This window comes from Aulonocara stuartgranti (genome assembly GCF_965226115.1).
Source record: "Aulonocara stuartgranti genome assembly, chromosome: 12".
Taxonomy (NCBI): Eukaryota; Metazoa; Chordata; class Actinopteri; order Cichliformes; family Cichlidae; genus Aulonocara; species Aulonocara stuartgranti.
In genome coordinates this window covers 31,283,599-31,310,806 of record NC_138948.1, presented here as the reverse complement: position 1 = coordinate 31,310,806, position 27,208 = coordinate 31,283,599, and the positions used below count along the sequence as shown (strand labels likewise).

At 40.6% G+C, this 27,208-nt stretch overlaps 1 protein-coding gene across 3 annotated transcripts in view; it reads right to left on the bottom strand.

Annotated features, from left to right (window-relative positions):
* The window catches only part of LOC309719077 (netrin receptor UNC5D-like), a 309,431-nt gene that overhangs the window by 188,494 nt on the left and 93,729 nt on the right, over positions 1-27,208 (bottom strand). The window lies entirely within an intron of this gene.

Sequence of the window (27,208 nt, the reverse complement as noted above, 5' to 3'; positions counted from 1 at the left end):
TGCTGACATTTCTCAGTATAGTATGTCTCTATCACAATGCTACGACATGTACTTCCTGTAAGTAATCATATCACCGTTATATCCTCAACACACCTTAAAATAATTACAGAAACAAGGGACATGATGATTTCAGATCCAATCACTGATCAGCTGGCACATTTATGTGATGTGTTAATCCATATTCATTCATGGCCCTCAGATGTATTTAGCGCTGTAAAAGCTGGGAAATAATACAGAACTATGGGCATAACATTTACACATACATCTTTTCTGATTTGTTTAACTGTAACATTCACTTTTAGAGTGTTTTCAATAACTTCTTAATTTGCCTTTTTTTTAAATTTTCATGTAAAGTTTTAATTCTGTATAAAGCTAGCTTTAAACATTTTCATAACTACGTAGGATCATTTTTAGCATGGTTAAGGTGGAGGGTGGTTTTTGAAAAAATAGTTGTTTTCAGGTCCATCTAAAAAATTAGAAAAATTTAATTAGAAAAATCTGAAAAAAAAAATCAAATTTTGCCCTTTAATGGAACTCACAAACTCAATATCTCAAATTACTGTAATATTGAATTATTGCTATTCAAACAGTATAAATACCATGTATATTTCAGTCTAGTTCAGTACACACAGCCATGGGAAAGACTGCTGACTTTACAGTTGTTCAGATGATGATCACTGACACCTTCCACAATGAGGGTGAGACAGAGAAGGCCTTTACTAAAAAGGCTGGCTGTTTGCAAAGTGCCACAGTATACTAACGTAAACCTGACTTGAAGAGAAAATGAAAAGAACCAGAAAAGAAATGGACTGTGGCTCAGTATTCCAAAGTCCTCTTTATTTGGAAATTAGTGACTACAAGTCTGGAGAATGAATGGAGAAGCACATAATCCAAGGTGTTTGAAGTCCAGTGTGCAGTCTGTAATGATTCCCATGCCATCTGCTGGTGTTGGCTGATCCAATGTATGTTATCAGGCCAAAAGTCAATGCAGCCATCTACCAGGAGCATTTCATGTTTCCATCTGTTGACATGCTTTATGGAGATGCGACTTTGCTTTTCCAACAGGATTTTGCAAAAACTGAACCAAATGCTTTTCTGACCATGATATTATTGTGCTTAATCAGCCAGCCAATATGCCTGACATGAACCTCATACATACTCTATCAGGCATTCTCAAAAGGAAGATGAGAAACACCTGACCCAAATATACAGACAAGCTCAATCTTACACAGGTGTTCAACTAATAGTAAACTACAAAGAATGACATCAAAAAAGAAAGTGAAAAAATGAAATAGTAAAAATAACTCATAAGAAAACTTACATAAAAAATATCCCATCATGGTCAAATACTTCCATATTGTCACAATACAGTTACAAAAAAACCACGATGCCACAGGGTCCTGCACGAGCACTGATTTGAGAAGAGTTAAGAGTGTGGCCTGTCTTCCACTGCTAGACCCAGTGCATCATTGCACTAAAGCCAGAGGGTAGCACAAGCAGCTTTGACAGAACACAAGTATTTAATGTCCTGGGACAGAGAACAGACTATAATGCCAGTATATTAATATATTGTAATGGAGTATCGCTGTGTTTTGCAGTGTTAAAGTGAGATGCCACAGGAATATTCAGGATCTTTTTTTTGTATTTTGCTTCTGAGCTCATTTTTGCAGTGTAAATCAAACCGTACTGACATTTTATTACGTGAATCCCCAGTGTGATAACAGTCCTTAAAATAGGTCATGCTTAAATTCAAAAGAGTACATGACTGAAAAGAAATAACTGTGAACAAGTTTTATATTTTTGAATTAATTGTAATATTTTCCTACAGTTTAGCCAAACGCAATTACTAATGAAAATCGATAGAAAAGACTTATTTAATCATATGATGTCTTGATATATAACTCAATGTGTAACATTTAACCCTGTGATATTTCATCTTAGGCTACGTCTACACGTACATGGGTATTTTTGAAAACTGAGATTTTCCTCTTTTTTTTTTTTTTTAAATCCTGTCCACACGTCAACGCAAAAACGAAGGAAAATGCTGCTAGGAACATGCCAAAGAAACAGGTGGCGATATATTCCTAACCGTGTAGGAATGTTGGCCAATCAGAAGTCTAGAAGCATAGGTGGGAAAGAGTAAACAAAGATGGCGCATAGAAGCAGAAAGGAGTCTTGTGTGAAGGGACAATAACTGTGTGCGTGTATATGTAAGCATTTAAAAACTACAGAGAGTGAAACTAACAGTAACAGTATTTTGTCTAAGTTAGGGTGACCAACTGGACATGTCCACTTTTCACGTTCTGTCCGCGGTGTCCAAGATTGATGAAAATGTCTGGGTTTTTCTATAGGCCTACAGAGGAACCATAGTTTTAAGTTTTAAGTTTTATTTGTCATATGCAAGTTAGCACAGAGTCAACATTGCAATGAAATGTGTTTGACGAGCAGCAGTCACTCAGCAGCATGGTACAGTAGAAGAAAATATAATAAAATATAATAAAATAATAAAAAAAATAGTAAAGAGCAAAATATTAGAGAGACGTGGTAAAAAGAGAAAAGATGACTAAATATATATGTATCTATAAATATAAATATATGTACACTAGTGATTAAATAAGAAAATCTTGAAAAGAAATATGACGGGAGGGCAGATGGGATATTGCACAGGAATGAGCAGCAGAAAATTACAGTATTGCACTTTTTAAATATAAATATCAATGACAATAAAGTGGAGTGACCAGTGCAGTGCATATGTGTAGGGATGGGTACCGGTTTGACATAAACGGTAGTAACCAGACCGAAAAGCAGCGCACATTTCGGTGCTTTATTTCGGTGCTTCCCCCGCCCCCTGAGATGGCATACACTTTACAGGGAGTGCAGAATTATTAGGCAAATGAGTATTTTGTCCACATCATCCTCTTCATGCATGTTGTCTTACTCCAAGCTGTATAGGCTCGAAAGCCTACTACCAATTAAGCATATTAGGTGATGTGCATCTCTGTAATGAGAAGGGGTGTGGTCTAATGACCAACACCCTATATCAGGTGTGCATAATTATTAGGCAACGTCCTTTCCTTTGGCAAAATGGGTCAGAAGAAGGACTTGACAGGCTCAGAAAAGTCAAAAATAGTGAGATATCTTGCAGAGGGATGCAGCAGTCTCAAAATTGAGAAGCTTCTGAAGCGCGATCATCGAACAATCAAGCGTTTCATTCAAAATAGTCAACAGGGTCGCAAGAAGCGTGTGGAAAAACCAAGGCGCAAAATAACTGCCCATGAACTGAGAAAAGTCAAGCGTGCAGCTGCCAAGATGCCACTTGCCACCAGTTTGGCCATATTTCAGAGCTGCAACATCACTGGAGTGCCCAAAAGCACAAGGTGTGCAATACTCAGAGACATGGCCAAGGTAAGAAAGGCTGAAAGACGACCACCACTGAACAAGACACACAAGCTGAAACGTCAAGACTGGGCCAAGAAATATCTCAAGACTGGTTTTTCTAAGGTTTTATGGACTGATGACATGAGAGTGAGTCTTGATGGGCCAGATGGATGGGCCCGTGGCGGGATTGGTAAAGGGCAGAGAGCTCCAGTCCGACTCAGACGCCAGCAAGGTGGAGGTGGAGTACTGGTTTGGGCTGGTATCATGAAAGATGAGCTTGTGGGGCCTTTTCGGGTTGAGGATGGAGTCAAGCTCAACTCCCAGTCCTAATGCCAGTTTCTGGAAGACACCTTCTTCAAGCAGTGGTACAGGAAGAAGTCTGCATCCTTCAAGAAAAACATGATTTTCATGCAGGACAATGCTCCATCACACGCGTCCAAGTACTCCACAGCGTGGCTGGCAAGAAAGGGTATAAAAGAAGAAAAACTAATGACATGGCCACCTTGTTCACCTGATCTGAACCCCATTGAGAACCTGTGGTCCATCATCAAATGTGAGATTTACAAGGAGGGAAAACAGTACACCTCTCTGAACAGTGTCTGGGAGGCTGTGGTTGCTGCTGCACGCAATGTTGATGGTGAACAGATCAAAACACTGACAGAATCCATGGATGGCAGGCTTTTGAGTGTCCTTGCAAAGAAAAGTGGCTATATTGGTCGCTGGTTTGTTTTTGAATGTCAGAAGTGTATATTTGTGAATGTGGAGATGTTATATTGGTTTCACTGGTAAAAATAAATAATTGAAATGGGTATATATTTGTTTTTTGTTAAGTTGCCTAATAATTATGCACAGTAATAGTCACCTGCACACACAGATATCCCCCTAAAATAGCTAAAACTAAAAACAAACTAAAAACTACTTCCAAAAACATTCAGCTTTGATATTAATGAGTTTTTTGGGTTCATTGAGAACATGGTTGTTGTTCAATAATAAAATTATTCCTCAAAAATACAACTTGCCTTATAATTCTGCACTCCCTGTAGATTCTAGCCAATCATTTTACATTTCCGAGGATAGTAGGCGGGTCCAGGTACGTACGTTCTTTTAGAGCAGAGCTACAGATTAAAAATGCCCAAGGCGAAACGGTCATAAGTCTGGCTGTACTTCACAGCAAAAGATGCAAACTCAGCAGCCTGCAACAAGTGCTTTAAGGTGATACTGTGCAAAGGAGGTAACACCTCAAATCCGATGAAACACCTGGTGACGCATAGCGTTTTTTTGAAAGCTGAGAAATGCGCTGTATTTGATAGCTTGCTGCGAGACCTCACAACGTGCACATCTACTGCGGGTGGGTTGCCTGTTATCGGACCTGGAGTTAGCAACATCTCCCAAAAACCCAAAGAGGAGAGTCCTGGCCCCTAGCTCTGCCAGTGTAGCAGAAATGATGACGGACGATGATGGCAGCAGCAGCCGTTCTTCTCTGTGTGAGTAGCTTAATGTTGTTCGTGTGTAATTTACGTTGAGTAGGTTAACCACGTTATTACATTAATGCATGTAAGGTGAACTAGCAAACACCGTCGTAGTTACATGCGGCTGTCTTCTTGTTTGATGGCAGATACTCCCTTCACCCTTGCCAAAAAGGCTAAAATGACCAAAGAAAAATTGGAAAACAGCTAAACATGAGAGGTTTTTAGACAAGGTTTGTGTTTTTTCCATTGTTTAAGCACTGCTTCCAGCCAAGAGTGATACCATATATGCCCTATAGCTGCAGAAAAGGCTAACATTGTTATCTTTTTACAAAAAAACAGCTGAACATGAGAGGTTTTTGGACCAATTTTGTGTTCTCCATTCTTTAAGCACCGGCACTGTTTCAAATGTACCGGTTTGTTACTGGTATCGGATAAAACCTAAACGATACCCATCCCTACATATGTGTGATGTCATCCCCGAGCTGATGCTTTGTGAGCGCTTCTTCTGCGCTCACAGATCGGACAGACAGCGCGCAGCAGTGTGCCTGATGATTTTTAAAAGACGTCAAAGTGCAAGTGGAGCTTTTCAGATAAACTGCAAAATAAATTTCCCTTGTACGGTCCTAGTAATTTTTTGCCCTTGTTGACTTGTAAAAGCTTATATGACATTTTTGTTTCACCATTCATTAACCGCACAGAGAAGCCATTGTTTAAATGTGTTAAACATTTCTTTAAGCAAACAGTATTATTCTTCATGTTCTTCATGAATGGGCCAAGTGTCCTCTTTTTTGGAAATCAAAATATGGTCACCCTAGTCTAAGTCGACCATTGTAGAAATCCATTTCACTGAAACAAGTGCACAGTGTGACGTCAAAAAAGGCGCACACCTTTGACGCTGCGTTTTCTCCATTTTCCTCGTCCACACGTAAATGCAAAAATTGAGTTTTCGAAAATCAACACCCTGGCAGGAGTTTTAAAAAATCTCAGTTTTCAGTGACCGAAAACGCCGCAAATGTGCAAACGCAAATACCCGGATATGTGTGGACGTAGCCTTAGTCATCTTTGGTGATAGCCGATGGAGCTAACAAATATATGTTATGGGAATATAAAAGTCATTTCTTAAAAACAGGAGACAGAGACAGTGTTTATTCTAACAGACATACATCAAAAACTACATTTCCCCCCCCCAGAATGTTTCTTTGCTTATCTTCAGAACATAGTTAGGACCTAAGGCTGGGGTTTTCAATAGTGATAACCTAGACCTCACGGGGTTAAAGCATCCAATTCAAGTCAAACCACTTTCCTTTCCTAAACCTACTCAAGAATATATTAATAACCTTGTAACTGGAAATATACTTTTGTCATGTCCAGTTTAAAATAAATACATAAGTAATTAATAGTGATGGCCAAAGATGCCAAACTTAAAGCATCAAGGGGTGATGCTTTCATAGCATATTTTTCTTTATAGTCATGCAAATAGACTTAAAATGACTTGGAAGTGTATGGCCAGGTCTGACTTTCTAATGAAAAATATGAAAGAATCAACACAAGCAATTTTCCCCATAATCACCAACTGACAGGATGAAAATATTCATGCAGGACTACTTTCAGATCGAGATTAGATTATTTCTTGTGGCTATGTACTGGTGGAACGACAAAGAAAAAACTGTATGATGCATCTGTAGGAAATCAATTTAGCATAATTGTGCAGTGAAACTCAACCCAGTGCACATTTCATAGAAAATGGAAACTTCTCTTATGTTTAATTCTCTTCCAAACTGCTTTTATATACATTGACTTTAAAACATTATTTGCATATCCCTGTCATACATGAATTTATAGACCAAACAACAAAGAAAAAACACTATACCAGAACAAAGCCATACTGCAACGAACCCCTGATGTTTGAAAAGCTCAGTCAGAGCACCAATTTGAGATTAAGTTCTTCTCTCAGAGGGATATCAGTCATCCACAGACATCTTCTTTTTCTATCATGGAGCAAGTTATTATAACACTTTGGTGGTAATTATCCTTTTCATTTTTAGGTAAACTGTTAGATTTTAAAAGACGAAATAAATAAATCCCAAAGTCCAAACTTTTGTCAGACCCTATATTCATCCCAAGCTCCCCCCTACGTGGATGTAGTGGCTCCATAATTGGATTGACTCAAAATTGTATCAAAAGCTTCTTAAATACTCACAAAAAAAAAAAAAAAGAAATCTATGACTAGTTGTACAAGTCCGATTTCAGCTGACTTATAAAGCCAACAATAATCTGTCCACATGAGAGAAAACTCATTTTAGGGGTTACAAGCCAAAAGTGCTGAGAACCACACTGCCATGGCCTTCACATTCATTGAATCTGACGCAAGTTGGACACATGCAACACATTTTTGTATGATGTGTTGCACAGCAAGTCATACATCAAAAGACAGAATGGGGAAATTATCTTAGGAGAGTGCTGATCATTCCTTCAGTAGAGTAGTTAGACAGAGAATCACTGATTTTGTTTTTCTGTAAATGGTGTCTACATGGGTTACAAGCTAACCACATCTATTTTTAATGAGTCTTGAAAGAATTCCAGATTTTGTCAATGTATTTCTCATTTTAAGATTTCAAAAAGGTTTGATTTTTTTGTTAGTCTGTACAATTACTAATATGAATTCTAAATCTTGCATTCATTAGACAGGCATCATCAGTAACCACTGTTATGGAAAGTTATTTTTATTACAAATCTCTTCTTTGACTGTTAATTATTGATGATGAATGTAGAAAAATGCTGCCCAGAAATAAAGACACAAGCTTTTATTAATTTTACACATTTATATGGACACACAATAAAACTGAAACTGATTGAGAAACAGTGGCCCGGCATCATTTAAGTACTGTGATAACACATGTAATGGTTAAGGCATGTAACCCTCCTCCACCACCTCCCTTGCCACTGAGCAGCCGTGCTCTAATCAGCTAATTGCTGCTATGATGAATAAAAATAGTACGACACTGGAGAGCCCAGCCATGCTTCTTCTTTGATTTTTTTCTTTCTTTTCTTCCTTTTTTTTCCACACTGCACAGCGGCTAATGATGTGCCGTGTCCTTTTCTCTTAATGTTTAAACATTAACACATTCAAAGGTAGCAGATAATTGGAACAAGGTGACAATCCACGCTCCATAAACCTGGAGCCGCAGTGTTGGCCGCTCCACCCATGATGGATGCTCATAAATATCAACCTTAATGAAGGAAATGACTGCGACGCCAATAAGTCACTTATTTCCTCATTATGCTGGTTAATTTTAACACTGCCTCTAAAACGCTCCCTCACCCTGTTTGTTGCCAGTCACAGGTTTCCACCTGACTTGGCATGGGACTCAGTGCAGTGGACCTGCAGCTGATAAATGCCCCGGGTATCAATCTGCATACAGAGATGCAGACAAAATGGCACCAGGACTGCTGGCACACACTGCCTGACAATGCCTCAGAGCCAGGGGACCGTGTTGAACAAAAACAGATTCAAATCACCAATCTCTCAGAAACATGCAATCAGTGGTACATGCTGGGAAGGCCTGAGACAGGACAGAATGTAATGGTGTAGTGAACAGACATGGAGCAAAAGAAGAGCAGTTTTGGATTTGTACGACAATGACTACTAAACTTTTTTTTAATGGAAACAATGCTATGATCATCACATACCAAATCACAAACAACATTAGCTGTTTTAAAACTACAACTTCGAGAGAATCATGCTGGGGTGACTTCCACAGTTGTCTGTTCTTACTTGTGGCACACAGCAGTTGTGTTCGCAGTGGTAGAAATACCCCCGTTCTCACAGGACGATGACAAAACATCACACAACTCCAGCTTGCTGGCACTGGATATAACAGAAAATTTGAGCCATTCATACATTAGCATAGTCCAAAATCATATGGTCTTTCTACTAGACAGGTTAAAGACTGGCTCACGTCCAAAGGATTGAACTACGGGAAACTACTGGTTAGCTACAAGAACTGGCTCTGGATTCCCATCCCTATTTATATGTGTCATTACAGTGTCCATGTTTTTATGCAGTCCATTGGTATTGCCAGTATCTTTTTCAAGGTTAAAAGGAAATGCTAGCTATAAGGAGGTCTCAAGCCAGTGTACCCCACATGCCTGACCCAAGCCCAGATAGGGTTGTATTAGAGAGGGCATTCAGCTTAAAAATTATCGCCAAATCAAATATGCACATTACAAGAATGCAAGGGAAGGAGGCAATTTACTTGCTGAGCCATCCTGAAAGGAGTCAAAAGAAGAACTAAAATATTTTTGTTATGTAGACTCATACCAAACTGAGCTAGAAGCTATACTTTAGCCATACATTTTTGTAAAATGTTTGAAAAGACAGACCTTCCTCAGTATTCACACCAGCTGTCATTGCTGATACTTTGTGGATTTATTTAATTGTCCATCCATCCATCCATCCATCCATCCATTTTCTTCCGCTTTGTCCGGGGCCGGGTCGCGGGGGCAGCAGCCTAAGCAAAGAGGCCCAGACCTCCCTCTCCCCAGCCACCTCCTCCAGCTTATCCGGGGGAATACCAAGGCGTTCCCAGGCCAGCCGAGAGATATAATCTCTCCAGCGTGTCCTGGGTCTGCCCCGGGGCCTCCTCCCGGTGGGACATGCCTGGAACACCTCACCCAGGAAGCGCCCAGGGGGCATCCTTGTCAGATGCCCGAACCACCTCAGCTGGCTCCTTTCAATGTGGAGCAGCAGCTGCTCTACTCTGAGCCCCTCCCGGATGGCCGAACTTCTCACCCTATCTCTAAGGGAGAGGCCAGCCACCCTTCGGAGGAAGCTCATTTCTGCCGCTTGTATCCGCGATCTCGTTCTTTCGGTCACTACCCACAGCTCGTGGCCATAGGTGAGGGTAGGGACGTAGATCGACCGGTAAATTGAGAGCTTCGCTTTTACACTCAGCTCCCTCTTCACCACGACGGACCGGTGCAGCGTCCGCATTACTGCAGCTGCAGCCCCAATCCGTCTGTCGATCTCCGGCTCCCTTCTCCCATCACTCGCGAACAAGACCCCGAGATACTTGAACTCCTCCACTTGGGGCAGGAACTCATCCCCGACCCGGAGTGGGCACTCCACCCTTTTCCGGCTGAGAACCATGGCCTCAGATTTGGAGGTGCTGATCCTCATTCCCGCTGCTTCACACTCGGCTGCGAACCGCTCCAGTGCGAGCTGGAGGCCCTCACCCGATGAAGCCAACAGAACCACATCATCTGCAAAAATCAGAGATGAGATTCTGAGGCCACCAAAGCGAAAGCCCTCCGCCACTTGGCTGCGCCTAGAAATCCTGTCCATAAAAATTATGAACAGAACCGGAGACAAAGGGCAGCCCTGGCGGAGCCCATCACCCACCGGGAACGAGTCCGACTTATTGCCGGCAATGCGAACCAAGCTCTTGCAACGGTTATATAGGGATCGAATGGCCCGTAGCAATGGGCCAGACACCCCATATTCCCGCAACACCTCCCACAGGACACCCCGAGGGACACGGTCGAATGCCTTCTCCAAGTCCACAAAACACAAGTAGACTGGTTGGGCAAACTCCCATGCACCCTCAAGTATCCTGGAGAGGATAAAGAGCTGGTCCAGTGTTCCGCGACCAGGACGAAAACCGCATTGTTCCTCCTGTATCCGAGGTTCGACTAACGGACGAACTCTCCTTTCCAGCACCCTGGCATAGACTTTCCCAGGGAGGCTGAGGAGTGTGATCCCCCTGTAGTTGGAACACACCCTCCGGTCCCCTTTCTTGAAGATGGGGACCACCACCCCGGTCTGCCAGTCCACAGGTACTGCCCCTGATCTCCACGCAACATTGCAGAGGCGTGTCAACCAGGACAGCCCTACAACGTCCAGAGCCTTCAGGAACTCGGGGCGGACCTCATCAACACCAGGGGCTCTGCCACCAAGGAGTTGTTTAACTGCCTCAGTGACCTCGCCCCCGGAAATTGGCGGGTCATTCCCCTCATCCCCAGACTCTGCTTCCTCCTCGGAAGACGTGTCAGTGGGATTAAGCCTTTGCTTAGGCTGCTGCCCCCGCGACCCGGCCCCGGACAAAGCGGATGAAAATGGATGGATGGATGGATGGATGGGACAGTTTAAGGCTTTGCATTCAGTTCACTGCGTGCCATACATGTACAATACACTGAACAAGGCTGCTGACAAAACTGACAAACAGAAACTTTGTTGAACTTTGTTGCAATGTGTTACACACATCATCTGAAAGAAACTTTACAATGTGATGGAGTTGGTTGGCTTGTTTGTTTTTGTGGAGTTTGCTGCTTCACTCCACTGCACTCCATCACACCATGTGTGTATGAAGTTTTAACTCTCTACTTTACCTTGGTCTTGCCACTGGATTGACAGCCACCTTTAGTATCAGTTGGAAACTGTACTAAAACAGACCTAGAAAGAGAAGAATTCCTGAAAAATCAAGCTGACAGCACTTATGCTTTTCCTTCTTGGGCCTCCTGCCTGTGTTGGACATCACTATCTCACGCAGCGGCTCCACAGCCCTAGTCCTTTGAAATCACACATTCTTCCATGCACATCCATGAGATCACCAGGGACTTCTCATTCTTTTTTTTTCTGTTTTTTGCAAGAAAAAAAGTAGGAGGGCAAGCATGAGGAGTGTCAGCAGTGTGGGTATCAGGCTTTACATGGTGAGCACCCTCTCAGCCTTTCAGCAGGAGTCCAACTCATTTGAAAGGCAGGGAGTCAGGAGATGTCAGACTAATCCTTGACACTAAAGGAGAAAGAGGGGCTGAACAAAAAAATGCGGGAAAAGGCTTAGCACACGGCAGGACTGAGAGACCGCTGAGTGAACTCCAGAACATAGGCGCCTAAGACACTGAAAGGACAGCGGCCCGGTCGAAAAACGATCCAAAACTCACATACACCCATTTATAATACTTTGGGACAAATTCACTCTCACTCTAACCTCAACATGAGCCCTAAGACGAATCTACTGTCTGCCTTTTCCTAAAACATTTTGAGGATAAATATGTGGTTTTGATTTATTCCAGCACAATATGAAAGTCAACAGAAATGCATTGATAAAAGCATAATCTATCAAAGCACATTCACATTTTTCATCAAAGCGAGTACATGTATGATTCCATAATAACGTGGTTGTGAGCAGCCATACTCCCATACTTATGCATTCAAGTAACTGTATGAAGCTATATTTTTTAGAAAGGAGTTGAGTGAAAACAGCAAACCTTGCAAGTGAATCATCCCATTTATTTTTAATTAGTGCTTTGATGTATAACATTGTTCATTAGCGATCTCTCATGGCTCCTTCATTCAACTGACTAATCATTGTTGTGTCTAAATTCACTGCTATAACACAATGCGGAAAACTGGTAAAACAAATCTCTCCCAAATTCTAAAACAAATCTAAATATGATACAATAAGGAGATTAAATGTAAACTGACTGCATGTATTGTGGTATGGGCTTGGTGGTAAAGATTATCTCTATTTGTCCTTGTGGCACTAAGGCTGAAACAGATGTTAGAGACAATGTTACGCTCCCATAAGTGGTGCAGAGGGCGGTCAGGATCCATTAATTATCCACCACCATTCACCACAGCCACAGCCCTTTGGATGACCTGTGTGTCTGGAAGACCACGGAAGGCAACTAAAGTAGATGACTGCAAAATTCTTCGTTAGATTAAAGAAGAAAAAAACAAGCCTTGACAACATCTATCCAAGTCGAGAACAGTGTCCAGGGTGTATTTGTCATCGGTCAAACATGCTGAGACCAATGTTGTGGCATTGGCATATTTGGCTGCCAATGGAACTGCGTTATTAGGGCTTATTAATAAGGTGACTTCTGAAAGAAGCAGCAGGATGAACTCTGAAGCGTACAGAGCTATACTCTCTGCTTAGATTCAGCCAAATGCCGCAAAACTTATTGGAAACTGCCTCACAATGCAAATGAAGAATGAGCGAGTGTGTACTTTAAAAGCAACCCAGGAAAGAGGGGAACATGGCATCTTTTGCTGCCCATGGGTTCCAGACTTCAGGCAGTCATTCACTGTTACTTAGATACAATGATGTACAAAAGCCACCCCTCATTTCTTATATTTTGCTTTTGATTCAGTTCAGCTAAATACTTTGTCCCACAAGGAGAAATTAGTTTAACGACAGGGACAACAAGGGCAACTTACATGGGCACACATACCCAATGAGATAAGGATTTCATAAGAAAAAAAATTGTCCGAATAAATATAAATAAAAACAATAAAATGGCAATAAAAATAACAACAACAGCGGCTATTTGCTGTTAAGGAGCAGGGTTGCAAGGAGAAAGAATTTCTTGAAATTTTTAAAAGTGGTCCTAAGCAAAAGTTCTCCAGGCTTTCTGAAGGCCTTTCAAAGCTTTGTCAGGGTGGTTTTAAAAACACTTCTCATATGTATAATTAAAGTTGTCCGTCCAATAACCTTGCTGGGTTTGAATTCAAGCTGAAAGTCACATCTTGATTGTTTGAGGTAAAATCCACTATGGTGGTTTTCAGAGGCTAAAAAAAAAAAAAAAAAAAAAAAAATGTTGTTGAGCATTGAGTTGTCAGTAACATTTGGGATCACTTCTGCCCCATCATCAGTGTCAAACAAATCAAAATAATGACTGGCAAAAACAGATTTTTGTGATGCAAATCACCAGCAACTATACCCTAAAACATGATGAATAATTACACTTCATGAGAGTTGCCAAAAAATCCAAAGTTTTACAGTATGTCACTCAATAACACCAGTTGACACAACAGCAAGCAACTGAGCAGCGAGCTGTGCACTGGTAATTAACACTAAAAGAGGTGTTGGTGTTAGAATCTTCAGCCTGAGTTTGATCAAGAGTTGTAAAAGCATCAAGAATGATCATGAAGTTGTTCTAGCAGCAAGTATCGAGCACAAAAGTGTGAGTAAGTTGTGCTGACAGAAACAATGATGAAAGTACCGTTGTGGGTGAAAGCACAGAAATGATGCTCTGTGAATTTATTTACCTTGAGTGGATCAAGTAAATCTTCATTATTACAATTCCAATAATGCTTATTGTAGTAAATGTAGAGTGGGCCAATGTTATAACAACTACAACATTAGTCTCTTTAACGGACTCTGACATCATTGTTTTCAGGCCCCCTCATCTTCATGTTGCTTCAGTCTTCAAACTTTCCTTTTTGCTAAAGCATATAGTTAGGGCTGGATCAGGTAAATGGTAAATGGCCTGTATTTATATAGCGCTTTACTAGTCCCGTAGGACCCCAAAGCGCTTTACATATCCAGTCATCCACCCATTCACTCACACATTCACACACTGGTGATGGCAAGCTACATTGTAGCCACAGCCACCCTGGGGCGCACTGACAGAGGCGAGGCTGCCGGACACTGGCGCCACCGGGCCCTCTGACCACCAACAGTAGGCAACGGGTGAAGTGTCTTGCCCAAGGACACAACGACCGAGACTGTCCAAGCCGGGGCTCGAACCGGTAACCTTCCGATTACAAAGCGAACTCCCAACTCTTGAGCCACAATTCAGGTGACCCTGAATCCTCCCTTAGTTATGCTGCAACAGCTGTAGGCTGCTGAGTATTTCTTTTTCAGTCACCTTTCTCATTCACCATGTGTTAATAGACCTCTCTGCATTGAATTATACCTGTTATTAATCTCTGGCTCTCTTCCACAGCATGTCTTTATCCTGTATTCCTTCTCTCTCCCCAACCGGTTGCAGCAGATGGCCCCGCCCCTCCCTGAGCCTGGTTCTGCTGGAGGTTTCTTCCTGTTAAAAGGGAGTTTTTCCTTCCCACTGTCGCCAAAGTGCTTGCTCATAGGGGGTCATTTGATTGTTAGGTTGTTCTCTGTATGTATTATTGTAGAGTCTACCTTGCAATAAAAAGCACTTTAAGTTAACTGGTGTGTTGATTTGGCCCTGTATAAATAAAATTGAATTGAATTGAGCTGAACTGAGTTCAGGCTTGTTGGGGTTTTTTTTTTTTTGGTTTTTTTTTTACACACAGCTCATTTAAGGTCCTACCACAGCACTGCAATCAGGTCAAATTCTGAACCATACCAACACCTTGCCTCTTTTCTCCTTCAGCCTTTGTTGTAGATTTGCTGCTGTGGTTGGTATCACTCACTGTGTACTAACTGTATATGGTTGAAGCGACAATAAAGCCGACTTGACTTGACTTGACTTGATTGTGATGCTGTACCTCCCAATTTCAATCAAGGTTTAGCTTCACATTTGAGTCTAGAAAATTTTGGTGTATAGAGGAGCTCATGGTCAACCCAGTAACTGCAAGATACTTAGGCCCCAGTAGCTGACAAACAAGCCCAATTCATCACCCTTGGCAGTTGGTATGGGTGTTTGGTTTTTGTCAAATATGGCACTGTCCACTGTGGGCCACACTTCTCAACTTTGCTCTCTCTCTGCTCTCTCTACAAGAACATTGTTCCAGAAATCTCGTGGTTTGTTCAGCTGCAACTTTGCAAAATTAAGCCATACTGCCATCTTCTTTTTAGATGAGAGATGATTTCATCTAAAAGTCTTTGCAATAAAGTCATACTTGTTCAGACTTTTCCTAATTATACTTGATGGAAATTTAATATTTAACATGCTAAAGGAGGCCTATAGCATCTGAAATGTAGCTCTAGAGTGTTTTGCAGTTTCTTTGAGTGAAGTACGATCAGATCTTGGGATGAATTTGCTGGAATGTCCACTCTTGAGACAACTGACAAAGTGTTAAGACACACCTGAATGTTACAGATGAGCAAATTGTCAAAACTGCTTCTCAGTTTAAGATGCTAACACTCGCTGATGATCAAGCACATTTAATTAGCCGCTCCAGGCTGCTACTTACCTTCTCAGTTCCTGTGGAAGCAGCAATCATGCACTTAGTTGTAAACTTTTTATTTCACACGACTGCAGTGACACAGCACTGAATGCAGCTAAAACACCTATTAAACCACTTTACTATCTTTACAATGTATACTTCTGTATCCCTATGCACACTGCACAGAGTATTTAAGAGGAGTCATCTAATCACAAATATCATGACACATAACAGGTTTGGGGAAAAGTGTCATAACAACTAATCTAAACCTGTAACAAGCAGCCTTAGACTCTTTTTCATAAAACTGACTCTTGGGCTCAGTTATTGATTTCTGTGGTTTCTTTTATTTATGTTTTCTTTATTTTATGATGAAATCGGATTTGTTTGAATCCTTTGGCCTCCTGACAGTGAAATGAGCCAGTTAAAATTTTACTTTTTGGTTCAGTGCCATAAAACTTTAAGTCCTTTGGGAGACTTTTTCAGGAAAATGACACTATAAAATGGACACAGTCATCAGTTTACAAACAAAATGGGAAGTGAATGACCTTAATTAATCTTAGCCATAAAAACAAGCCCCAGTCCTAATAATGTTCCTTAAGAATTGCTGGTTGTTTGTCTACCTATCTATTATTAAAAATCCAAAATATCATTATCTAAGTACAACAAGCCAATAAACCGTCAATAAACAGGATGTACAAGGTCTTTTTTTTATGCACACAAGAAAGCAGATTTGAAAAAAAAAAAAAAACTTAAAGCAGCAAACATTTGAGTTTTCTTCTTCTTTCATGTGTAAGGTGGTCTATCAAAGCTAAGGGGGATGAGTCTCTTTGTGGGTGAAGACACTATAGCATGACACTGTCAAACAATATCTGCATTCAACCATCTCCCACCCCACCAGTACACTTCACAGTAAAGTGGTATATATTGCATGTAATCAATTTCAAAAGGTTCAGTGGTATAAAAAATAATTACACAGTACGCGTGTCCACTGTCGTGCAACAAGTGAGGCAACAGTTTGAGAGGTGGGCTCCCCAGTGATTACAGTGCATAGATCTGGAGCTGTGTCAGTTATAGGTTGTATCTGTTATATCCTTCAGTTACACCAGGGGCCCAAGCAGCCTTACAGGCCTGATTGACTGAGACAGTTATTGACAGGCTGCTGAACTTCCCGGAAAGGGCAACAGAGAGAGAGAAAGAGAGTGGAAAGCAAATCCCCACGTTGGGTCTCTTCACTGATCCTGTTTCTGCTCTCCCTCCAAGTGGGATGTTTTCTTTTATATTACCTGAAGATGTTTTTGTGGACTGATAGCTAGATATCGTCTGTTTATTAAATATCTAATATCTGCCACTCATAACATCCTCCAGTGTGTTAGGATGTCTGGGTTGTAGACCCAGGGTTTTGAGTTTATTATATTATTTATCATTTCTAATCTTTGGTTTCTTTGTTAGAGTTCTGTCTTATGGTTTATGTCTCTGTGTTCTCTAGTTGCTCTGTCTCACCTGTCAGCTGTATCCCCTTGTCAAGTTCGTGTCTCTGTGTTATGTTTCCTGTTTTACTTTGAAAGTCCGTGTCTCAAGTAAATGCGTCTGATTTTGCTTCCTTTGTCTCATTAGGCCTGGTTTGCCCCAGCTGTGTTTCCCTCCTGTTGCCCATTCCTTGATTGCTCCCTCTGTGTATTTAAGCCCTGTGTTTCTCTGTGTCCGTGTCACAATCTACTCTTACCCACTCTTACCCATGCTGTGTGTTTTGGTTTTTCCTGCCTGCATTAATGTTTGTATTTTGGAAGTTTGTTACTTTGAGTTCAGCAGCTGTATTTAAGTTCATCTTTTGTTTCCGTAAGTCTGCATTTTGGGTCCTTTTCCTGCCTGCACACAGCCCTCACATAACAGAAGATCGCGACCAGAACATGGACCCAGCAGACTCCGTGTGGTATCGGCGACCCACAGTTTCTGCCTTCCTCAACGAGAGGGTGAGGCAAGAGGCTAAGCATGCCCGGGAGCTTGAGTCACCCTTCTATGGGTCTCGTTTGGCTTGGGGAGGGCCCCGCAGCCTCCAAACTGCCATGGCTACGGCTGTTTTGTTTTTTTTGTTGTTTTTTTTTGTAACAATGCTCGTTTTGGTGCGCTGTGCTGCTACCACATGGAGGATACCATTCATTGACTTCAGAACATTAAGAAAAAGGCTTCACAAACTCGTTGTCTCGGTTAAAATAGTTGCAATAAGACAGTTGTAACATCTTCCATTATTGCGAGCTTAAACCCACCTGTTTAAGCTAGCATTCCAAACAAATTAGATCTTAACTTTTCCCCGGTTCGTGCTTGTGCCACACCACCATCTGTAATGATAACTGTATTTTCTTTGCTCCTTTATTGTTATAACCCCGCAAAGGCGGCTCATCTGTGAAGCACTTTGATGTACCTGGGTCTTTTAAATGTGCTATAGAAATAAAATTGGAACTGCCTGGTTTGGAAATGTTGTGAAGGTAGTTAGCAAAATGATAGGTCTCCCACAGACCTGACTTCCTATTGTATATGCAGGTAGTACGCAAGGCTTAAAGACCCAAAGTTATTATAGAGAACCAGACTCACCTTCGGGCTGCAGATATAGAACACCATGAGTAAGGTGTAATATGACTAAAAGCGATTTTGTTACCTGTGCAATAGCATTCTTAAATCAGTATATGTGATATCTGGAGCTTATCTTACCATTTTAGTGGTTTTACAAAATTTTGTGGTTTTTACTGAAGCCTTATTTTTTTATGATTGTGCATTGTTTTTATTGCTGTTTATATGGTTTATGTCAGTGATTTCTTGAGAGCCCATTTAGAAAATGTTTCTTTTACAAATTGATACCTTTTTCCACACAACTTATAACCAAGGTATGCAGAACCACATCTCTGAATGCACAACATGTTGAACCTTGAAGCAGATTGGCAGTAAACACTAAACTGAGGCAACAACTCATATGGGCTCACCTGAAATTGGACAACATAAGATTGGAAAAACATTGCTCAGTCTCTATTTTTGATGGTAGGGTCAGAAACCAAAAAAAACAACATGAAAGAATGCTTCCATCCTGCCTTGAATGATTCAAAATACTGAGGAATGTTCCCAGCATCTTGTTGAAACCATACTACAATACACTACAACAATCCTGTAGACAAAGGGTACTAACAAGGTGTAACTAATAACTAACAAATAATATAGCAAGAGAAATTACTTTCAAAATACACATTTATGGATGGAAGAAGGACGGTGGCGGTGGAGCACAAGATTTATGCTCAATTTCTAGCAATGTTGTTTTTTTTTTCTTTATTAACAACTGTCATTATTCTAAATCCGATTCTGATCTTGAAAAGCTTTAAACTTTCAATTTCAACAGATGGTTTTACCATAACTCTCATGACCTTTTCAGGGTGTGACAGCTGGGACATGTTCTAGCTGCCCTCCGTGACCCTCAACTGTATAAACAGTTAAGAAAATGAATGGATGTGTAAAGTAAGAAGACGCATTAAGGATTTTACCAGTGTAACAAAGTACTCTGAAGAGAGTGCTGGGTGTTTGCAGTCTGATCCAGCTTGAATGTCCATGCTTAAGAGAGAGGATGGTAGGAATTCAACCAGCACAAAGGCTATGGAGACACATCTCAAAAATGCAACAGTACATGCATTTCTACAACAGTTAATGTATAAATTCTGGTTGTCCTTACTGACCTCGAACCAATTTTATGTGGTACACGGTGCTCAAAAATCTGTCAAAAAATGTTTTAGTACAACTTTGGTAAGCTACGAAGCCGCACCGCTTGATGGATTGTCGAAGCATTACAGCTACCATAGTCAGGAGCCTTGTGGAGTAATCTGGGTCCAAAACTGTGTCCGCTTCAGGTCCCAAATTCAAATGAACACTGCAGCATCACTGAGAGTAAAAAACTGTCTAAATTCTTTCATCTCTAATAAAATGATCAGCGTTGCTGCTTTACCTGGTGTCCATGAAAACAGAATTTATTAAATTTAACCGAGTTAGAAGTTAGCAGGAAGTTAGCTCGCTAGTTTCCACCTAAACATGATATACCATGTTCTGACAGAGATTTCTGAAAAAATTAAAACGTACAGCTCTGCTATCACTTCCAACATAAATGAAGACAGAAAACTAAACGGCAGTGACTTTTGTAGGGTTGCTGAAGTTGGGCTAGCTGGAATATAATGATATGCTATGTTATCGCTAGCAGCACAGCTATGTTAGCATAACATAAACACAGTGAAGCTGGAGGATGAACGCTAACTTTTTTCCACTTGATAAAAGTTAACGTGCGGGTTCCCGATGGTTAGGGACAAATGCAATCGCATGGCAGGATGCTGTAAACGGACCAAACTTCAGTCAGGAGAACATCTTAGATAATCCATCCACAATATGAGGTTAGTTATTAATATACTGCAATAACATGGGAATAGAGCAGCTGCCAGAGAATTCAGCATTAATGAATCAATGGTACAGAAGTGGAGGAAGCAAGAAGAATGAGTTCAGTAACGTTTGACTTATCTCACTGTTTTGTTTCACTTAATGCGCCTTAATCGGGTGCGCCTTACGTATGAACACAGATCCATTCATCGACAGTGCACCTTAAAATGTGGTGCGCCTTATAGTCCGAAAAATACGGTATTTTGTCTTCTATGTCAGACAAAAATAATCTCCTGCAGGAAAAGTATGGGAGGATCACCTGTCAAAAGATGTTATCTGAGAACATATTTACTCATGATGACTTTGCGACATTTGTAAAGTGCAAGTAAGTCAATATTTACTAATTAATTAATTCCCTATACACACAGCACACACCTAAAAAGAGCAATAGGAATTAATACACAAAATAGCACATCACACACCATACAACGGGTTTAAAAAGGCAGCCAGAAATGCACTGCTCAAGCATATGCCTATTACAGAATCTCCATTATTCAGGTTCAACATTTTTTCTGCATCAACAAGTTGATAGATGAAAACCTTTGAAATCCTAGATGATCACCACTAGACATGGAGCGAAATTCCCCCATTAAGGTGCATTCAGGTGTTGTTTTCAGTCTATGAGCCTTTTCAATCATCCTTCTTACTCAGGCTTTATAGCTCTGTGTAGCTAGTGGAAATTTAGCTGCCATCAGCAGCACAGTTAGGTGTTGATTAACACATCACATGAATAAGGAAAAAGAAAAGGTGCAGAGCTCATACGAACTCACTGCAGGTATAAAATCCTGAACTGCACCAAGCGCTCTACACTGAATAAATCTAAATTGATGTTTTTCAAAATTGACCTTTAACATTTGGAATATTATGTTATATAATATAATATAATAATAAATGTTGTCACTCTATTCCTATACACATCGGTGTGAAATCTGGAGTTATGGCCAAAAATGTATTTCGCAAGTTCAATATGACTAGTCAATTCAAATCAGTTCATTCTTGAGTCCAACTGAGTTTTTGTACCAAATCTGAACAAATTCTCTCAAGGCATTCCTGACAGATGAAAAATGTCACAAAATAACAGTGCATTATGAAATAAAACATCTCATTAGAAATGATAAAGGGCCACTATAAATGAACTAAAAGATGATATTAAGTAAAAGATATCGCTATGAAATACAAAAATAGGAGGTGTATTAATAATCGTGGCTCAAGAGTTGGGAGTTCGCCTTGTAATCGGAAGATTACCGGTTCGAGCCCCAGCTTGGACAGTCTTGGTCGTTGTGTCCTTGGGCAAGACACTTCACCCATTGCCTACTGGTGGTGGTCAGAGGGCCTGGTGGCGCCAGTGTCCGGCAGCCTCGCCTCTGTCAGTGCGCCCCAGGGTGGCTGTGGCTACAATGTAGCTTGCCATCACCAGTGTGTGAATGTGTGTGTGAATGGGTGGATGACAGGTTTTGTAAAGCGCTTTGGGGTCCTTAGGGACTAGAAAAGCGCTATACAAATACAGGCCATTTACCATTTAATGAAATAAAATACTATGATGAAAAAAACTGCCACCAAGAACTGTTCTTAAAAGAAATGCATTTTTATATAATTCTAAAACAGATAATCAAAGACTTATACTCTGTCGTCTTCTGACTTGTCAAAACATTTGAAGAACAATCCAACTGCAGTTAAGTTAGGGTTAGGGTTACTTTTATTTTCTCAAGTGCTAATCAAAGACCTTAAATATTGTTCAGAGAAGGCAGATTTTATAGCGTATCAAAGCCAAAGAAAATGTGTAATCAGAACATATTAGTGTTGCCATGAATTTGCACTCAGTCTCTATGATTTTGTTACACTGGGCCACAGTTTACATGGATTTGACTGTGACAAATTTGTGGATGAAAAGACTCTTTACATGTTCTCAGAAACAACTGCAACATAACTGAACTGCAGTAGGTGTCATTTTTTTGATTCTTCAAAAATATACATAACATCAGGATTAATCTCAGGACAAAATACCAAAGATGTATAAAATTAAGTGTATTCAAAAATATGAACCATACCAGGCTTATTCTGATTTGTCAACAAATGAAAACTATTGTAATAGCGTTCTTGGGGAGAGGCAAGAAGATCACCACCACCCACTGGCTGGTCTGTCTGTCATGTCTTTATGTCTTGAATTGGAAGGTGATTAGCTTAGCTAAGCAAAAAAAATGAATGAAAAAATAACTGGAAGAAGAATCAGAATCAGAATCAGAAACTTTATTGTCATTGTCATGAGAACAACGAAATTAAGAATGGTCCCCGATCATTGCATCATCCCTAGCAATATCAAAATATAAATAAAACAATAAAATTCAATAAATAAAATAGAATACTTAAAATACTAATAAGATATAACAGTAAAACATTCACATACATTCCCACACACATGCTTCAGACCGTGCATAGATTAACACAAGAGTGGCGTGATGGACATTTTTTTGTAGTATTCAGATGTGTTATTGCAGTTGGATAACAGCTGTGTTTGAGTCTATTAGTCCTTGCTCTGATTGCCCTGTACCGTCTGCCTGAGGGCAACAGTTCGAACAGGGAGTGGCCAGGATGTGAGGTGTCTTTTATGATGTTTTGGGCCTTTTTAAAACAGTGGGCGTTGTGTAGAACTTCCAGTGTGGGGAGAGGGCAGCCAGTGATCTTTTGGGCGGTGTTAATGATCCCTTGGAGTGCTTTCCTCTGAGCCCCTGTGCAGCTAGTGTACCAGATGCATATGCAGTAAGTTAGAACACTCTCAATGGTGGCTCTGTAGAAGGACACCAGCAGTCTCTGTGTGATGTTATTCCTCCTGAGAATTCTCAGGAAGTACAGTCTCTGTTGGGCCTTTTTCAGCAGCTCGGAGGTGTTCACACTCCAGGAAAGGTTCTCCTCTATATTGACTCCCAGGAAGCGGAAGCTTGCCACCCTTTCTACACAGTCCCCATTTATGAATAGTGGTTGGATCTCTGCCTTTTTCCTTCTGAAGTCTATTATGAGTTCTTTGGTTTTTGAAGTGTTGAGGAGGAGGTTATTGGCCTTACACCATGACGTCAGCTGCTCCACCTCGTCTCTGTACGTAGACTCGTCTCCCTTGGAAATGAGCCCCACCACTGTGGTGTCATCTGCAAATTTCACAAAGATGTTGCTGTGGTGGCGAGGAGTGCAGTCGTGTGTGTAGAGAGAGTAGAGCAGTGGACTGAGCTCAGAGCCAGTGCTGAGACTCAGGGCTGAGGATGTGTGATGGCCAACTCTGACTCTCTGTCTACGGCCCGAGAGGAAGCTATTGATCCACATGCAGGTGCTGTATGGAAGCCCCAGGTCTTGTAGCTTGGCCACCAGTTTGTGTGGAAGGATGGTGTTAAAAGCTGAGCAGTAATCCACGAAGAGCATCCGCACATAGCTACCATGCTCTTCCAGGTGAGTTAATGCAGCATGGAGTGCTGTGGCTACAGCGTCTTCCGTGGATCGGTTTGCTCTGTAGGCAAACTGGTGTGGATCCAGGCTGCGGGGCAGGGCTGCTGTGATGTGTCTGCGGACCAGCTTCTTAAAGCATTTCATTACCACTGGGGTGAGTGCCACCGGTCTGTAGTCATTCAGGCCGGTGATAGCTTAGCTCTGTCAAAAATACATCTACCAGCATAATCCAAGCTACAGCATTTCAAAATAAAAGAAAGAAAGAAACGTGAAAAAAAAATTGTGATTTGAAGATTTGTTTTAGCTGTGAAAGCAACACTCTGGTATGTCACAACACTGAACTACGAAAACAGTTTAAATAAAAAAAACAGCTTCTACTTTTCTTTGTATAAATTAAACACATACTGTATACATACTATGAAGAGGAACTTTGACATAGAAGGAACTTTTTATCTAATCTTTATGCTAAAAAGCTTTCTTCTTTATTAAATGTAGACCCATTATAGTGAAATTTATATTTGTAATTTTTTTTTCTTAATTTCTAACAGCAATAATCTATGGGCCAGATTTACCAAAAAATGGCAAAATAGTGTGTAAGCGCAATCCCCAAATACCACGTGTGTTTAGTTTTCCACGTGATTTACAAAAATTGTGCTGCTTTCTAAACACAGGAGCAGTCAGTTACTTTCAATATAACATGCCAAAAACCCCACACAGTTTAGAGCAAGGTCACAATTTAAGAGTCAATGCAATGACAGGACAGGAGCCTCTTTTAACTGTAATCAGAAAAGCATATAAATACAGGTCAGTTACATGTATGTTAAATGTAGGCCTAAAGTGCCAGTCCGGCAGAAAGAGTCATTTTAATCAAAACGGGCTTCAGTAATTCTCAAGCTCCAGTCTAGGTTTGTAAGCCATGAGACAATATGATGGCAGTCCATTCTATAGCATTGTTGTATTGAAGAAAACTTCAACTGAGAAAACAAAACACAAATGCCTGATTAATAAAAGTTTATTTCTGTGTGTGTGTGTATGTCTGATATATATCTTACATATTGTCATGTACATGTACAGCTGAATTTGTGTAAGTCTGTCAAAAACTGTTCTATGTTATAGCACAGAGCATCTTGTGCGCTGTCCATGGTGCTGAAACTATAGCAGTTTAATTTGAATGTAATAAAACTTTATTAATGAAAAGTATGTTTTTAAAGCTAATGTCCAACAAAGGGCATTTTACTTTTAAGGATAAAGCTGTATAATTCCTGTCACTGAACCACGGTCTGTTGAAAGAACCTGACACCAAAAATTAAAGAGTTACAAGAAGTTTTGCTGCCACTGGTATTGGATGACTCCTTTTGGTTTGAGGTTCCAAGCTCAATGTACTGAACTCATCTCCGAGTTCACTGAGCAAATAGAAGTAGGTGGCTTGGTAATCTATATCCTTTAAGAGCACCTTTATCCGGCTTTCCAGATAAATTGACTCACGTGGAGAAATGTCTCATTCTTCTAGCACACGCTGCTACAAATGTCTCGCAGCAATGAATGCAAACATATGAAATGCAAAAAATAAGTGCAATCTTCTCACTGCGCTCTCTTTGTAAATGCTCACAGTACTTTTTTTTTTTAAACCAAATCCAGTTTGCACTGGCACGCATTAATAAATCTAAAGAGGCTTTAAAGTTTCTAAAGTTTTCCAAAATGCCTGACTGTTTGTTCCAGGATGGCTTTATTCATTGTGACAGTTTTATGTCAACTAATAGGTGTATCTGCAGGTGTTAAAAAAAACAAGCGAATTACAGCTTTGCAGGAGAGATTAACAACATGGACATTAACAAAGGGAACATCATTTACAGTTACCTTAATGGAATTTCATTCTTTGAATGAACAAACGATTTAATATAATTGAAAGTGGGGACATTTTTAATAAAAGTATGTGTGGTGCAAGTTAATGAATATAAAAGGCAAATGAAAAGAAAAGATGTGCAGGATCCAATGTGCCTGATTTTCACTGAACCAGCCTTATGTACATGTTATGTGTATACAATGAAAACTAGTATTGTGAGAGCAGTATGACTCTGTATCCCCAGCTGTGACATTTCTCTTACTGATGTGAGAATTGCTGAATAGAAAGTTTGTGTATAGGTTTTATGGAATTGTTGCTGTGTACGGTGGAAAAAAGGCTCAAGTGAAGTAAATCTGGAGCGTGAGATAATTCAGAAAGCTGCAGCCCTCCTTGAGGGTAAAGGCTCCAGGCTACATTAGCAACTACCAGCATATCACACTCAAATATTTCACTAAATGGTGACAGTTACATTGAATTTAAGGAACTGCAAGAGCAAGAATGCAAGGAATGAGATATTTCTGGTTCTGGTGTATTGAATTGGATCTTTTCAAGATTGTTACAGGCATGCAATGCAAAATCCTGATGTATTCTTTTATCTCAATGCCCATGGTAACCACTATCACAGCTTCTGTGTTGACTGAAAAATACAACGGCAAGCAAACAGCTATAATTAAACATAAAAAGGTTTATGAACACGATGCATGACTTAGTAAGCACATGTAAACAAATTCAGTTTAATTATTACACTAAAAAGACCAGCAGGGCCATATTGCTCAGTCACTGTGGGTATTAAAAAACTCCTGTCTATAACCCCTTCTGAATGGAACATGTGGAGCTGACTGAATGGCTTTGATCACTCTTTCAGTGATGGCAAATGCCTTAAGTGTTACCTGTGCTGTCTCCTGGCACATTTCAATTGAAAGGCCAGAAACTAATTACCAAGTGTGACTGCCTGACAAAGCTCCAATTCCAACTCATTTCCCCTGTCAAACAGAGAGTGGAGGCGGATGCTGGAACTTGTCAAACTCAAGACTCACTATGCATGAGCCTGCCTCACCAACTCACCCCCCCTTCCCTCTCTTTAAACTCTAACTGTCCAGCTTGCTCCTGTCTCCTGATGTGAGAGAAGCGCACAGCGGTTCAGTGGTCATGAGGTAAATTGAATCTCAAAAGACGAGAGCCATACGGTTTGGCTGATTTATTTACAAGTTGGCTGATGTGGGCCACAGAGGGCCCACAGTGGGATTCATGGGAAATGGCCTCTAAACCCGAGCCGAGGCGGCTCTGATAAATCTTATTTAACGCTCTGCCTTATGCTGCAGAGAAAAACTCAAGGTGCTTCAGCCTTGTACTCACACAGTCACTGACTCAGAACAAGTGCAGACACATTTCATGCATTAATGCTTGATGATTTTTTCACTTGTAGTTGCCACTGCACGGCAGTAATTTAAGCATGCTGTTTCATAGTCTAGGAAGCATGCAGCTTTTCAGGGCCATTGGGATTAAACCTATGTAAGCAAGGGGTGTAAACCTGACTACTCTATCGCGGGCATCTTCAATAGATATTTTATGTAGTTTAGAACTTTCAGGATCAGTAACTTACAAGAAGCCCATTTAGCCACTGGAACACTTCCTGATTCAGTCAGGACAGGCTAAAGAAGAATGAAGTTGTTCTTTTGCCTTTTAGTTTAAAATCTGTTTTGTATTTGTTTTTCGTATCAGCTCATAAACGCACAGAAGACTCAAAAAGTC